The sequence below is a fragment of the Trifolium pratense genome, linkage group LG7, assembly GCF_020283565.1.
Source record: "Trifolium pratense cultivar HEN17-A07 linkage group LG7, ARS_RC_1.1, whole genome shotgun sequence".
Lineage (NCBI taxonomy): Eukaryota > Viridiplantae > Streptophyta > Magnoliopsida > Fabales > Fabaceae > Trifolium > Trifolium pratense.
This window is the reverse complement of record NC_060065.1, coordinates 10,905,616-10,923,043: the sequence shown is the minus strand read 5'-3', so window position 1 is coordinate 10,923,043 and position 17,428 is coordinate 10,905,616.

The following is a 17,428-nucleotide window of genomic DNA, read 5'->3' as shown; positions in this document are numbered from 1 at the left end:
TATGTATTATTATAAATTTTTTAAGGTAGTTTACGAGAAAACAACTTATAAATATACAATTTTTGTTAGTGAAAATATACAAATTAACATAAAAATTTATTTATTTGTATAAGTTATATTTTCATAAGCTTAAAAATAATTCAAATGAAAACAAACTGTTAGTCCAATCAACACTACCAATTTAGCAAGCTAAAAAAAAAACTCCAACAATTTAACTAATGTAACAAAGGTAACAATGTTATTATTAAAATAATTTTTTTAAAAAAAAAAAACTAATGTCTAATGTAACAATGTATTTTTTTCTTATTTGGAAAAAAAAACTAATGTAAACATCGTTGCTAATGTTAGAGAAAAAAAATACTTTCTTCTTTTATAAAAATAAAGAAAAGAAGAAAAAAGTAATTCAATAAATACTGTGACCCCGTTAATAAATGTGGGATTAGAACCTTTGTAATCTGATGTTTAGTTGTAATCTAAAGGATTATCAATATTTTAATCGCATGGCTAATACATTGCAGCAGAGGTGGCAGCAGATAGAATTGCAGCAGATGATCCAAATTGATCCGGGATAGGCATAGAAGTTGCTTATCTCGAATTTTTTATCAAATGTATTTAATGCAAATATGGTGCATTTTAGTAGTGCATATTTAATAATGATAAATGAAAAACATTATAAATGGAATGTATCCACAAAAGTCCAAGAATGAACACATTTATTAAGTTAATAAAGGACATCATTCACCTAATGGACCTACTCAAAGTTTATATATCTTTATTAACTAAGAAGGCAAGAAAGAAATTGTAATGTGATTGTTATTGTTTTAAAAGTCTTGCCTTCGACTTAATACGTTTCGAATATGAACATGAGTATTCGAAGTGATGATGTTTTATGGACTTAAGTGTTTTTCATTTAGGTTTGTGATTGGATTTCGATTAAAGTAGGAGCAGTTACATGTTCAAGTTAAGAGAGAACGTGGGAAGACACGCGTTGGAAGCTAGCATAGGCACGTTATAGGCCGTTATCATTTTTTGTATGTCTATAAATAATAGTTTCCTTAGTCGAGATCAGGGTCACAATTCACATACATAAAATCTCACAAAACTCAAAGTATCCATGCGTTCGAGAGAAAATGGTGCAGTGAAGAAAATGTATTAACTTGTGAACCATTTACTTTTCTCGTAAAAACTTTTACAATTCAATGCAAATTTAACTTTCTGCAAAGTTTATTCTTCCATTGCAATTTATCTTTCAAGCATTTAAATGGTTCTCTCGTTCGAGTGAACTTCTTGTCCATTTTACGTTTTCAAACCTTGCATTTTACATTTTCTTCGCAAACTTTTACTTTTCAAAACCCTTTAAAATTATTTGCATTTAAATTTTTTCTGCATTTAATATTTTCAAACGTAATAAATGTTTATTTCAATGATGAACATTCAAATTTTCTTATAATTAATGCACAAAACATGTCCTAGGATTTACTAGTTGATCCTGCAAGTTATTAATTTAAACTAGCGTTTGTTTACCAAAAATCAGTATAAACACTTCCTCACGGATCAATTCTAACTTTTTATGATCATCATTCTCAATTATAATTGGACTATTAGAATTACTGTTAGTTTTTGGCAAGTTCAGTGGTAATCAATTGACGTTGTTCTGATGCGCCGATTCTCTATTGGTAGCTTTAACAACATTTTTTTTAAGGAGAATGTTAACATGTGCATATATGACACATGTTAAGGTAGTAAAAATAGAAATTATGTCTCAGAATTTGTGCATTTTAACTTTTCAAGCATTAAATATCTTGTATCATTAAATGTTAAATTTCTATATTAAGATACTTTATCATGTGCCTTATATGCACATGTTAACAAGACCCTTTTTCTAATAGTCTTGTGCCCCATCTCTCTGTCAAGAGCTTGCTTGCCACAATCTTTAGTTGTTTCAACTGTCGGAGGGTGCAACCATTTGCAATTTAAAACGTGAAGCCCAATAGTTTTACAATGGAAACAAAACTCCGGTAATCTTTCATTAACCACTGCTAATTTAAAAGCAAAATCATCTCTTTCAACCGTAACCTCGTCAAAAATGCGGTTAGATAAATCCATATCCACTAGAATTCGTGCATAATGACCAAAAGTCTTATTAGGTTGATTACACTTACAACATATTTAAATTTTTTTTTATTTTATTATCATGATATATAAGTACAAAAATTTTACAGTCATTTAACGATTACTAATCTCCATCAAATAACTGTTAGAACTTGAAAGGAGAATGAGGGAAATCAACAATGAGAGAATGATGGAAATTGAGAGAGTAAAGGGAGAATTGTTATTGATCAAGATCGTGTGTTTGTTACAATAACTGATGTGCTTATATACACATACTACACAAGTAACAAACTAATAACTGTCTTACAACGCAAGTAGCTAACAAAAACAGAGGGATAGATGCTCCAGCATCTGGTACAACATCTTATGCAACTGATTGAATTGTCCTTCAATACTCCCCTTCAATTCAATCTCTCTATGCTAAACACATTAAGCATTTTCCTCATGTCTTTGAACTTGTCAATCTTCAATGGCTTGGTAAGCACATCTGCTATCTGCTTCTCTGTATTGCAGTAGCTAAGCTTGATCCTCCCTTTAGTGACTTGGTCTCTCAAAAAATGAAACTTAGTTTCAATATGCTTGCTTCTCCCATGAGCTATGGGATTCTTGGCCAGATTTATGGCTGATTTGTTGTCAACCATAAGCTCTACTCCATCTTCAATATCTATTTTCATTTCCTGCAGCAGAGATTGCAGCCATATACCTTGACATGCTGCATTGCAGGCTGATATGTACTCAGCTTCACAAGTTGACAGTGCTACTACATTTTGCTTTTTAGAGCTCCATGAAATAGGGCAATCAAACAGTGTGAATACATATCCCATAGTGCTTTTCCTTTCTACTTTGTCACCTGACCAATCAGAGTCACTATATCCAATCAATTTGCCTTTCTTTCCATCTGAATTTGGATATAGAACACCATACTCCATTGTGCCCTGCAAGTATCTCAGTATCCTCTTCACTGCTTGCATATGAGATAGTTTAGGTGTTTACATGAACCTACTGACTATCCCTACACTGTGACAAATATCAGGCCTTGAATTGCAGGCATATCTCAAGCTTCCAACCATCTGCTTATACAATGTGCTATTGACATTGCTGCCTTCATCATCATTACTCAGGCTTGAAGCAGTTTCCATTGGTGTATTGGCCGGGTTGCAATTCATCATGTTGAATCTTTTCAATATGTCTGAGATATATTTTCTCTGGTGAATCAACATTCCCTCTTTAGTTTTAGTGAATTCCAGTCCAAGGAAGTATTTTAGGCCTCCCAGATTAGTCATTTCAAATTCTGAGCTCAGCTAACTTGTTAACCTTTCAATTTCTCTTTTGTCACTGCCTGTTATCAGTAAATCATCCACATATAAGCATACTATGCAGAGTTTACTCTGAGTTGAGCCTTTCACATAAATTCCATGTTCAACTGTGCACTTTGAATATCCAATTTTGTTCAGAAATTCATCTATCCTCATGTTCCAAGCTCTAGGTGCCTGTCTCAGGCCATATAGTGCTTTATTCAGCCTCAATTCATGATCCTCCTTTCCCTTAACTGTGAAGCCTTGAGGTTGTTCAACATATACTTCCTCCTCAAGTTTGCCATTGAGAAATGCAGACTTGACATCAAGTTGAACAAACTCCCATCTGAAGTGATTAGCTATTGCTACCACCAATCTTACAGTTTCAATTCTTGCTACTGGTGCAAAAATTTCTGAGAAATCAATGCCTTGCTTCTGAAGGAACCCTTTAGCTACCAATCTTGCTTTATACTTTGCTATAGTTCCATTAGGTAAATGTTTTAGCTTATAAATCCATTTGACAGCAATTGGTTTCTTACCAGGAGGCAATTGAGTGATACTCCATGTTGCATTTTTCTCAATTGAAGCAATTTCTTCTGTCATTGCTTGTCTCCATTCTTCATGCTTTGAGGCTTCAGCATATGTCAAGGGTTCAGTGTCAACAAATAGTGCCAGATGTACAATGTCACCATCTGGAGTGACCATATCATCACTGACCCTTTCATAGTCTTGCAGAGTTCTATTTGGAACAATTGGTCTTTCTGACCTCCTTAGTACCACTGGTGCATTGTTTGAAGCTGGAGGTGGTGGCACAGTTGCTTCTTCAGGTGCTTGCTTATCAAGCAGCTCAAATGGTACATAGTCTCCATTATCTGATGTAGTATTGTTCCAATCCCAGCATTTATCTTCTTCAAATGTTACATCCCTGCTAGCAGTGACCTTTTTTGTAATGGGATTGTACAGTTTGTAAGCACCTACAGTGTGATATCCTATTAGTATCATTGCTTCACTCTTGTCATCAAGTTTCCTCCTCCTTTGATCTGGTATGTGTCTGTAGCACAAGCAGCCAAATACCCTTAGATGCTTCACTGATGGTGTGTGTCCTGACCAAATTGCTTCTGGTACCTTATTCATTTGCTTTGTTGGACATCTGTTCAGAACATAGCAGGCTGTAACTACAGCTTCACCCCAAAAACTGTGAGGTAGATTCTTTTCTCTTAACATACATCTGGTCATGTTCATGATAGTTCTATTCCTCCTTTCAGCTATTCCATTGTGTTGAGGAGTGTATGGAGCTATTACTTCATGCTGAATTCCATTTTCTGAACAAAATGTTTTGAAATCATTTGAGGTGTATTCACCACCACCATCACTTCTCAGAATTTTAATCTTCTTTTCTGATTGCTTTTCAACTAACAGTTTGAATGACTTAAAATTCTGAAGCACTTCATCTTTGCTCTTCATTAGGTGAATCCACATCATTCTGCTGAATTCATCAATGAATGATACAAAGTACATGTTTCCTCCTAAAGATAGTGTGTCAAATGGACCACATACATCTGTATATACTACATCAAGTACCTGCTTGGCTCTCATTGCAATCTCCTTGACAAAAGACTTTCTTGCTTGCTTGCCTAACAAGCAATGTTGACATATATCTCTAGGGATCTTAATTGCAGGTAGTCCATTGACCAGTTCATTGTTTTGCAGATAACTCAAGCTTTTAAAGTTCAGATGACCATACCTCAGATGCCATAACCAAGCTTGGTCATTGATCTTTATTGTAGCCAGACATTGGGATGGATTTGCAGTTAATGTAACTTGGAATGTTCTATTTTGAGATAGAGGGGCTCTCAGAATAGTGTTGTTCTGAGAATCATATACTTCCATGATGTTATTCTCCATATGCATAATGAATCCCTTCTCTAGTAGCTGTCCCATACTTAGTAAATTTGTTTTCATGTCTGGTACATATAGAACACCAGTGATGATGGCTTGATTTCCTTTCTTGCCTTTGATCAACACATCACCCACTCCTTCAGCTGGAATTGTTCTATTGTCTGCAAACCTTATTTTAGTTTTTGATGAACTGTTGAAGTTGATTAGCCAATCTCTATGGCTTGTCATGTGATTGCTGCAACCTGTGTCAAGATACCAATGTTCTTGATCATCTTCAGCATCTGTGATGGTTGCCATATACAGTGTTGGATCAGCCTCTGAGTCACTATCTTCCTGAGCAATATGTGCTTCAGCCTTATTCTTTCCTCCATACCTTGGAACCTTCTTGCCTCTGCAGTCTTTTGCAAAATGACCATATTTCTGACAATTGTAGCATTGAATCTTTTTCAAATTCACTTTTCCCTTCTTTTCTTGATTTGAACCATTACTCTGATGTGATGATTCTCCTTGATCACTGTTCTTCTTTGAATTATCTTGGTGATTGCTTTCTTTATGAGCCTTATCTTTCCCTTTCCATTTACCATTGCCTTTCTTGATTGCATGAGCTTGCAGTGCCTGATCTGCAGCTCTATCTTTCTGTCTTTCACTCAGTCTTTGATCATGTGATTCCAAAGAACATTGCAGTTCATCCAATGTCATAGTGCTTATATCTTTGGATTCCATGATTGCAACAGTAATGTAATCAAACTTTGGAGCTAGGGTTCGTATTACCTTTTCAACAATAGCTGCATCACCCAATGTTTCTCCACAGCTTCTTATCTGATTTGAAATATTGGTGATTCTAGTGAAGTACGCTGTGATTGTTTCAGTATCTTCCATCTGAAGCAATTCAAATTTTCTCTTCCATGTCTGCAATCGAACTTTCTTCAATTTCTCATTCCCTTCATGACATTTAGCAAGAATGTCCCAACACTCTTTTGCAGATCCTGCATTCTCAATCTTCTGAAAGTTTATCACATCAACACATTGATGGATAAAGAACATAGCCTTGAAGTCTTTCTTCTTGGAATTTCTGTGTGCAGTTCTTTGATTCTCATTTGCATCTGCTGGTAGTGGAGTCACACCAGTTTCCACCACATCTTGCACTTCTTGAAAGCCAAAGATGACTTTCATCTGCTTGTTCCATCTATCCCAGTTGGAACCATCAAGAATCGGAAGTTTTCCTCCAAAACTGTTGCTCAGAGTTTCCAATTGGCTTGACATCTTCAAGCTTCTGCTGCACAGTGATCTTTCTTGAATCTTTAATGCCAAGAACCTTGAGGCTCTAGATACCAGTTGTTAGAACTTGAAAGGAGAATGAGGGAAATCAACAATGAGAGAATGATGGAAATTGAGAGAGTAAAGGGAGAATTGTTATTGATCAAGATCGTGTGTTTGTTACAATAACTGATGTGCTTATATACACATACTACACAAGTAACAAACTAATAACTGTCTTACAACGCAAGTAGCTAACAAAAACAGAGGGATAGATGCTCCAGCATCTGGTACAGCATCTTATGCAACTGATTGAATTGTCCTTCAATAATAACTTATTGAATACATAAGGTGTGTTATCACCTTTAGGCCGAATTTTCTTCATATGCAGTCTACATTTTACTTTCTGCATTTACACACAGCTAAAAAATATTTAGCAACACATTTTTGTTGTTCAAAACTTCTTTTCTCTTTTAAAAATTGGTAAAGTTATTATTTTCAATATCTCCTGAATAAAACTTATTGAATACACATAAGGTGAGTTATCACCTTTAGGCCGAATTTTCTTCATATGCAGTCCATATTTTACTTTATGCATTTACACAAAGCTAAAAAATATTTAGCAACACATTTTTGTTGTCCGAAACTTCTTTTCTCTTTTAAAAATTGATAAAGTTATTATTTTCAATATCTCCTGAATATATAGTGAAAGCAAAACTAATTTAAAAAATACATTTTGACCGATTTAAAAATTAAAAAGCAGAGTAATGTACCTATATGGTCATGCCTACTCATCAGCTAGCCTTACTATATACTATATATATCCTGTTATTTTCTCTTTAAAGTTTTCCAGCTGAGTGTAAAGTTACTCTTATGTATGTATCATTTTCGATTCTTAGGACCACCCAACCCAGTTGTGTCCATCTAAGAAGAGCATTATGAGGAAAATGAAATACTAGATTTGGACAGCAAGATCCATCCATCCATTTATAGTGTTTTTATACTTTCGCTCAATTAATGGGCTCACATATAAGTATGCTAATCCTGTATTTTGGTTAGGAAGCTAAAAAAACAGAAGAAAAAGCAAACTAAAAATTATATTATTTAGATTTAATTATAATTTTGGTCATTTATTTTTGTTCACTTGCAAAATTGTGAGACATACTATTGTGCCTTTTGTCTTTTTTTTTTTGTTCCGATGGTGTTTGTTGACTTGCTAGTGCAATTGTCGCTGCAGTTCAGAGTGTTGGGTCATGAGGAGGATATGTTGAGATATATCAAGTGTGAGTTAAAGTTTTATATTAGTTGAAAGAGTTGAGATTTAGCAACATATAACTAAGAGGACCATAAATCCAAATATCCCTTAAACTTTTCGGTGAAAGTGTGGTGTCAAAATCATTTGTGTGGTTGATCTTAGCTCAATATGTTGATCCAACCTAATGAAACTCCTTCTCATGGCCCAACACAGAGTGCATCTTGTGGTCCGACATCGATCTTTATACTTCCCTCTGTTCCTTTTTAAGACTATGAAAGTATATCACAATTTAATTTTTGGTGTGAACTAAATATTCTAGTGTAAATATTGAGACTAATCTTTTAAATTTTGTGAGACTCAAATAAACAACAAAATTTTATTAAAAGTGTTAACGTTGCTTCGACGAACTATATCGCAATTTTTATTGTTGCATAATGCAATGGAACACTTGCGCAAATTAAGGCTCACTGGCCCCTCCTCTACCATAGTTATTTTAAGAAATTAAAATAACTACCCGTATTTGCATTTAGTTATTTTGATTGATGAGGAGTGCTAGCAACACACTTTTTAACAAACACACTCTAACACACTATCTTCTATTGGTTAAAATTTATATGGGTCCCATAAAAGTTATATGGGTCCACATTTTGTTATGGAACCCATGTGAATTTCAACCAATAAAAAAGAGTGTGTTGGAGTGTGTTTATTAAAGAGTGTGTTTATTAAAGAGTGTGTTGCTAGTCTTATTCTTTGGTTCATTGATTCCCACATGGGTCATAAGAGTTTCTTTCATATCTGATTGTGAAAAAAGGACTTTTACCATAGATAAACAAACAAGGCCTTGCCCACCACAAGATCCTACTACCACTTTTTTCTAAGCAACGTTTAGAATTGCGTAACTTGTTTCTGTCTACCACGCAAGAATAGAAAGGTTTCTTTAATTTACGGTTTTGTTTGAATGTGGCAGCCTTAAATACTTGAGTTATATACATTTTCTGTTTATAGGTGGTACTACTATACTACTATTGTTTGTTTTTTTCTTCATTTTAGTCGGGGAGGGTAAATTAAATACTACCAGTTGAATTGAATTAAAGCCCCACATCATTAATTCAATTCATTCTAAGTAGACTATGATTTTTAATAATTAAAATAGTTTCTTGACCAAAATAAATAATTAAAACAACTAATGCTTGTTAGAAGCTCTGAAAATTATCATATCTGTTCTAAGAGTCCACCTTCTACTTATTCTCAATGAAAGTTCTCTTTTGGAATATCAGAGGGATTGAGAAGGTAACATGTGCATTCAAGTTGGCACATCATGGTCATCAGAGACTTGAGTTCTAATGGTGGAAGCCACGCCCCAAATCTCTTCCCGTGACCAAGAGATTTCAATGATAAGTGATTACAAGATGAAAAAATCAACACCCAAAACCTAGAGATGAACCAAGAGTAACTCTCTTAACCCTAGCCGCCGTTTTGGTGAAAGAAACCCTCAAAACTTGCTGTCAAAAAAACATAAAACGTGACTCTTTAAATACCCTGCAGCAATTTTCGCCTGAGGCACCACTGTTTTCGCCTGGGGCGAAACATTTCGCCTGAGGCACCAGTTTTTTCGCCTGGGGCGACAAGAAAACAGAGAGCCCCCTTTTCCTGCTTCAAATTTCGCTCGGGGCACGGGTTTTTTCGCCCGGGGCGAAAAAACAACAGATTAGTGTTTTTTCCACGTTTTCAAGGCAATTCCCAACAATCTCCACCTTGCCTTTAAAACGATGGTGATGTCAACTTCCCATCAACCACCGTGCTACTCTCTCCACTTGTTTACACCACACCCTCTTCGGCCCCCGGAGTCTACCTCTCCGTACTCCCGAAAAATGCTTGCCTCCAATTGCCCTTGGATTTTTAGGACAATACACAAGCTAAACCATACCCTCTTCAAACCCCGAATTGTAGCTTTCCGTACTCTTGAAGACATGCTTGCCTCCAACCAACCTTGGAATTTTGAGGTGGTTTCACAAGCTGCAACCTCAAACTCTCCTTGTGTCCAACTACCTCCAGCAGTCTAACAAGTTACCAAGCTTGATCACCGTTGCTTCCACACAAGGTCTTCATAGCCATACCACTTTGGTGTACCTCCACCTCAAACCGAGATTCCTCCACCAAAGCCTTAAACCGATATATCCACTATGTCTTCCACCTTGTAACGTAAAACTTTTCAACTACTCCGAAACACACATCAAGACATTGTTAGTCTCCAACACTTCCCGGTTTAGTTCCACCACCTAGTAAACTTCATTTCACTAGTACAACTAAAACCAACCAATGTCACTAACAACTAACCGAAGTTTCACAACTTATCCACACCATGAGAATCACAACTAGTAACAAAGTTCAAGAACAATACCTCGCATTGTGTGAAAGAAATTCAACCATACCTTGAACCTTATAAGCTTTCCCGTCTTCAAGATGAACAAACTCCACCTTCAACTAGCTCTAGGGCTTCAAAGTACTCCTTCCTCAAAACACATGTGATCGGAGTATCCAAAGTCAATGACTTCAACTCCATTGATTCCCAACTTCACCACACTAGCACATCCGCATTCTCACAGTAATAAAGTTGTTGCTTCAAACGTAATCCCGAGTATTATTCCACCGCCTCTCCAGGCTGATGTTGAGTATTATTACCACCGCCTCTCCAGGCTGATCAGCAAGCTATAAGTGTCAACTGGTGACTATGAGTGCTCCCGCACTCTCATAGCCTTCCTCCTCATCAATGGCAACATGAACTGACGAACTACCACTGCCCCTTCTCTGAGGACAGTCCTTCTTGAAGTGACCCAGTTCTTGACAATGGAAGCATTTGAACTTGCCACTACTATCACCCTTTGGCCTAGACTTGGACCCATATTTCTTCCCATTTCCTCTATCGTCGTTCTCACTTCTATCCCTCATCACATTTAACCCTTCCACGCTATCATCAACCCTCAAGTCTCTCAACTTTGTCAACTCCTTGGTCCTCAAAGCCGATTGAACTCCATACAATGTGATAGTACCTTCTTTGCCATAAAGCAACGCATCCTTGAGATTTTCAAGTAACTTGGTAAAGCACACAACAAATGAAAGGCCTTGTCCTCGTCTTCCAAATTCACGTCAATGTTCGCCAAGTCGTTAATGATCTTGTTGAACTCCGAAAGTTGCTCCACCACAGGCTTGTTCTCCACCATTCGAAAGAAACACAACCGTTCTTTCAAACACTGCTTATGTGCCAAAGACTTCGTCATATACATTGCATCTAGCTTGGTCCACATAGCCGCCACAGTTTTTTCTTTAGCTACTTCCCTCAAAACATTATCCGCGAGGCATAAGATAATGACACTCAAAGCCTTATCATTCATCTCGCTCTTTTCTGCGTTCGAGAGAGTATTTGGCATATTCGATATGCCCAACAATGCTTCAACACACTTTTAATGTGTTAATATTGCCCGTACCTTCACCTTCCATAAACCGAAGTCATTTTTACCGGTGAACTTCTCAATCTCCCACTTAGAACCCATGATACTTAATTCGTTTGATCCTTTGCCCCACGGTGGGCGCCAATTGTTGTGAATTCGGATTGAATCACACCAATAATCTTGATGTGTGCAGGAGCAAATCGAATAAGCAATCAAAACGTGGAAATAGCAATAATAATCACGAGCAAAAGATAAGCAATAAAACTGTAAAGAACACGAAGCAATTGTTTACCCAGTTCAGTCAAAACCGACCTAATCTGGGGGAGAGAGCCACTCTCCGTTCCACTATCAATGAAAAGCTTGATTACAATGAGATTCACTACAAAAGATTCGCAAGAATTAGACTTCAACCCTAATTCTACCCTTTTCCCAAATCTCTTTCCGTGACCAAGAGATTTCAATGATAAGTGATTACAAGATGAAAGAATCAACACCCAAAACCTAGAGATGAACCAAGAGTAACCCTCTTAACCCTAGCCACCGTTTTGGTGAAAGAAACCCTCAAAACTTGCTGTCAAAAAAACACAAAACGTGACCCTTTAAATACCCTGCAGCAATTTTCGCCCGAGGCACCACTTTTTTCGCCTGGGGCGAAACGTTTCGCCTGAGGCACCAGTTTTTTCGCCCGGGGCGACAAGAAAACAGAGAGCCCCATTTTCCTGCTTCAAATTTCGCCCGGGGCGAAAAAACAGCAGATTAGTGTTTTTTCCACGTTTTCAAGGCAATCCCCAACACCTATTTTTAGGATTACACTCTTTTGTTTTTTTTTTTTGCATATTTTCCTCTCTTTTTTTTACTCGTTTCTTCTTATTCTTTTTATTTTTTATAGATTTGGTTTGATCCCCCATTTTGTAATTTTAATCTCTTCTTTATATATATATATATATATATATATATATATATATATATATATTATGAGCACTTGACGGAAGATTATACCAATTTAGTTGGGAAGCTCTCTAGACTCTTTAATGTCTTTATTCTCTTATATGCTTCAAAAAACAAATGTTTTAAAAGAGCATAAGTTGAAATTTGTCAAAATATTGTCTTAATCCTATGTTAACTTTTTGAGCGATGTTATTTGAACAATTAAAAGTTGACAATTTTTGAAACAACTTTTTTTTTTTCAACAAAAACAATAAAATGAGATAAGGAGAGAGAGTAACAATATAATCAGTTAACAATTTTTCACTATTCAAAATTTCAAATATCATTTCTCTATTATTATTTTTTTTTACGGAAAACATATTTTTTTTTTACAATAATAAAATGATATTCATTCATTCAAATTGATAGATTACATCAAAAACAACCACATAATCAACATCGCTAAAAACGTAAATGATGAATCTGCGAACAAAACTCACAGCATCCGAGTTAATAGCATACAACGGCAAAATGCCTACAACAAATAATATGATAAAGTTAAAGTCACCGAAGTATCCATGCCTTCGGATCTGCAGCGTTGAAGCCCAAATCATTGGTTGAATCTGTAATTGGCTGAAGCCGATCTTTTCAGTAGAAATCAAATGAACACCGCACAATACGGGACAACAAAAACGTCGCACAAGACGACGAACAACACAACGCCGCACTCAGACGACGAAATCACAAAAAAGAAAACACTTTTTTTATGATTAAATGTCCACTCATTTCATACTGAAATCATTTTTTAGGCAATACTGAAATCATTTTTTTCATAACAAAATTATCACGTTGGTATTATTCCATCTCTAATGTTGGAAAAAATCGGCATAGAGAAAATAAAAGAATGCAATCACAATCAACAACTCAAGAATATAATGTGGAAACTCTAAAACCGGGGAAAAAAACCACGGCCGTTGTCAAAACCGACAACGAGAAAATAAACACTATGTGAAAATTGTTATAACACATAGACTACCACTCAACCTTCCCATGACCCCCAGTACACCCACACTCTCCAAAACAAATACCTAACTACATCTCACAACACTCTGATAAAAAAGTAAAAGATAAAAACAAAAAGTCAGATATGAGCTTAAAGTGCTACTTACTAGTGCTTTGAAACAAGGAATTTGAGGTCTCTATATATAGCATTGAGCTCCCGCACCATTCACTTTTCTAAGTAATGTGGGACTTCTCCAATATAATTTTCTTGACCTTTTTTCTTTCATTAGCAATATGGGACTTACATTGCAATCAACCCCAACATCTAACACATGTTTTGGACAATTCAGTCGATGATTTTGGTTATTTGAAAATTGAAATACCTTAGTGCTGCTTACTCAAAAGTAAGGCTGAGCATCGGTCGAGTTCGGGCTAAAATTTGTCAAATCGATAAAAATCGCAACATCTTAATTTAGACTCAATTTTGACCGTTTACATCTTCAGTTTATTCGGGTGTGGGTCAAACGGGTAATTAATCAATAAAAGATTGTTTGAGCTTGGACATATATTAACATATACAATCAGTACTTATGCCTTGAGCTTTTCAAATGTGAAGTATACACCTTGCATCTTAGAATGATGGCATATCAAAAGCACTTTGATAAATATCAGATGTAACAGAGTAAATGCATTAATGTTAATCTTAAGCAATCTACCACCTAAAATGTAAAAGATGTGTTCTTGATTTCTCTAGGAGAAATATAAAAAGCCAAAAACAAAAATAATCTATGAGCTTTAGTCATATCCTCTCTGTTGAGAGTTACCTGGATCAGTATAAAATCAACTAAACTTTTCATCAATACAACTTAGATTAAATTAGGGTTTTCATTATATATCATTTCTATGAGAGTTAGAATCCTAGACCATAACTTTATATCACATTGATACAAATTACTCAAAAGACTATGTAACCCTGCTAGTTAGTGGCAACAACTTGTATTCATACAAAAATACCTTATCTAAGCAAAAGTCTTCCTATGCTAGAAAGGAAATGCCCTTCTAGGGCTAGAAGGCTATGGCATATCTTCTGGTTATTGGGCAGGAAATCTTAGTATGTGATAGGTGGAGTCTTTTTGTATGAAAGCAAGGAAATCTTGAGGTCAAAACCTTAAGTATTGCAATCGATTATTATAGTGAGGAAGTCTCTCTTAGTTTAGGGAGCAAAATCGCTTTGGAAATGATGGATTAGACTAGTTGATCAGTTGGTAGTGAACAAACAGTATAAAAATTATTGTGTTGTTCCTCTCCCTCTATGCCCTCTCTATTTTAATTTTGTTTAAGTTCTTTATGATTTATGATTTAACATCTACTCTGTGTGTGTTAACCAAAAGTTAAATGATTTGATAAAGAACATTCCTTTAATTGTTTAAAAAAAATTAAAATGAAAAACACAATTTAAACTCTCATTTTTTGTGTTTCATCACTAACTAAAATTCGCAAAGTTACAGTGTCTTATATAGGTCCGGCCCTGAGGCAGGGCAAGCATGTTGACTGCCCAAGGCCTCAATATTGTTTAGGAGCATCATTTATATATTTGGTTAATTAATAAACACAAATTTAATTTGGTGCAATGATAGCGTGCGATGTTACATTTTAAATACAAAATTACTCTTTTTTATTTATAAATTAAGAGCGTTTAGACATCACATCAAGGTATGGATAGACATCTCAACATTGTTGGTATCCCTATCCTTCCCCATCCTTCACCTATAGCTCATATTATTATTAAAAATAAGAAAAGAAAATATATACAAAAACTGGGGGACATAGACCTAACCCAGTGCGTCCACGCCAAAGCGCATAGGACAATAAAATATACAAACTTCTACTTAATCCTAAAAGACAAAACAGAAGTCCTAGAAAATCGAGGCGAATGAACCGACCGTCAACACGAAAACGGTCCACCGGCCCACTACTCCCTGCAGCAAGTGATGATGCTTTTTCAAGCGATACCGTCTGAAATCAATGAATGATACGAATATTAAAATATCAACCTCCGACGAAAGAAATTTTGTTGAACATTCAAAGAAACCCATAATCATTTGAAAACCAGATCGAGGGATGGAAGATCAATGGAACTAAGCACCACGAACACGAGAATTGCCAAAAATCACCATCGAATCCTTGAGTGCGACGAGCGACAGTACTGCCAACACGGCGCATCCACGCACCTAGCCCTTTTGAACATTATCAGACCGAGACAGATTTTGATGATTCTGGATCGTGAATGGTTTCCAACAAAACAACATCCAGAGATGAACTACCCAACTTGAATTTAAATTTAATGGCAAGAAAAACCATCAAACAAACCTTTATAATAATTGTGGGTTGCACTTGGTCCTTCACTACAAGAAAATATTCATTTACTGACGAAAATTACTGGCGGTTTTGGCCCTCAGTAGCTTACTGGCGGCCTAAGCCCCCAATAATTAAACAAAACCACCACAAACTAATCAAATAATATTTAAATAAAAAAATTTGAATTTATTGGCGGTCCTGGCCGTCAGTAATTCTCTTTTTAATTACCGGCGGTCCAGGTCGCCACTACCTAAGCAAGAATATAAAAATAAAAAATAAAAAAATAAAAAACTGACGCCTTCAGACCTTACTGGCCGCCACAAAATCTTGGGAATATAAAAAAGTAGCCGTTGGAGGACTTAGTGGCGGTTTTGACCGCCGGTAATGTTCTTGAAACTTGCCCAGACATTAATGGCGGCCTGGGCCACCGCAAAGTTGTTGGAATTTGAAAAAAAAAATGACCGTTGGGGCTTAGTGGCGGCTTTGACCGCCAATAAGCTCCAAGTCCAGATTTTTACGAATTTCATCCCCCTCTATATATATCTTCCTTCACTTCACAACTCTCATTTCCTACAATCCTTTCTCTATCTAAAATTTCTCCAACATCTCTGTAAAAATTCTTAACTCTTTATCATTTCAACTTTTATCATTTCACTCTCTAAAAATTCTCCAACTTTTTATCATTTCACTCTTGTTTTTCTTCATTTTGGTAAGTATTTCTCTAATATTCATGCAAGTTTAATATTTGATGTTTATATAGATATGATAAATTGTGTTTATGCTAATAGTTAGTTTTTAAATTTTATTGTAGCAAGTGTTATTTTGTCTGGCGATTTGTACATAGGAGTATAATGTAGACAAATTATCGGGTATTTTGTTTGTGTTGTATGACAATTATCGTATTTCGTCGTTTATTATCGAATTTTTAATTTATGTTGTTATTTTTGGGTCAACAAATTAATTTATGTTTAATTATTAATATTTTAAATAATTCTGTCTTATTTTTATATTAAATAAAAAAAGTTTTTTTAAAATAAATATAAACAAAATTATTAAAAATATTAAATTTTATATTTAAATAAATTAAAATGTTTTTTTAAAGCAATTAATATTTAAAAAAAATGTTTTTTTAAAACAAAATAATTAATTATTAAATTTTATATTTAAATAAATTAATATTTAAAAAAACGGTTTTTTTAAAACAAAATAATTAATTAAAAACATTTTTTTTAAAAAAATTCGAAAAGGCTGTAGTGGCGGTCCAAACCGTCGCTAAATGGTCAAAATCTGGGCAAAATTAGTGGCGGTCCTGACCGCCAGTAGCTCTGTCGCAACCTGCAAAAGGAACTGTCCTTTCTGACACTAAATTTTGTGGTGGTCAAGGCCGCCAGTAACGTCTTTGGTCTTTGAATTGACCGTTGTTACTTTGTGGCGGTCTGGGCCGCCAGTGAGTCTCGTCAATTCAGTTTTCGACGGCTTTGGCCGCCAGTAGTGTTACTGTCGCCTTAATTACTGGCGTATCGTGGCCGCCAGTAATCCGCCACTAATTTGGCTGTTTCTGGCGGTTTTTGGCTATTTCTGGCGGTTTTTGGCCGCCAATAATTGGCGTTTTTCTTGTAGTGCTTGCTTTAACAAAGCAAGCGCTATGTGCTTCTAACACTCCAGAACGTGAGAACGCAGATCTTCCAATTGTTAGCAGACGGGATCTCATGGGAATTGATGTCCAATCTGAATAGACAAAGAATTCCTCTCCGACGACGGTTTTGGAGTGAAAGTAAGCGCGACCGGTTGGAGAGACGGTTGAACGACGGCGGCGGTGGTCGTTTAGAGAAGCAGGTGAAGGAAGAGTGGTGACAGCGACTAGGGTTACAAAA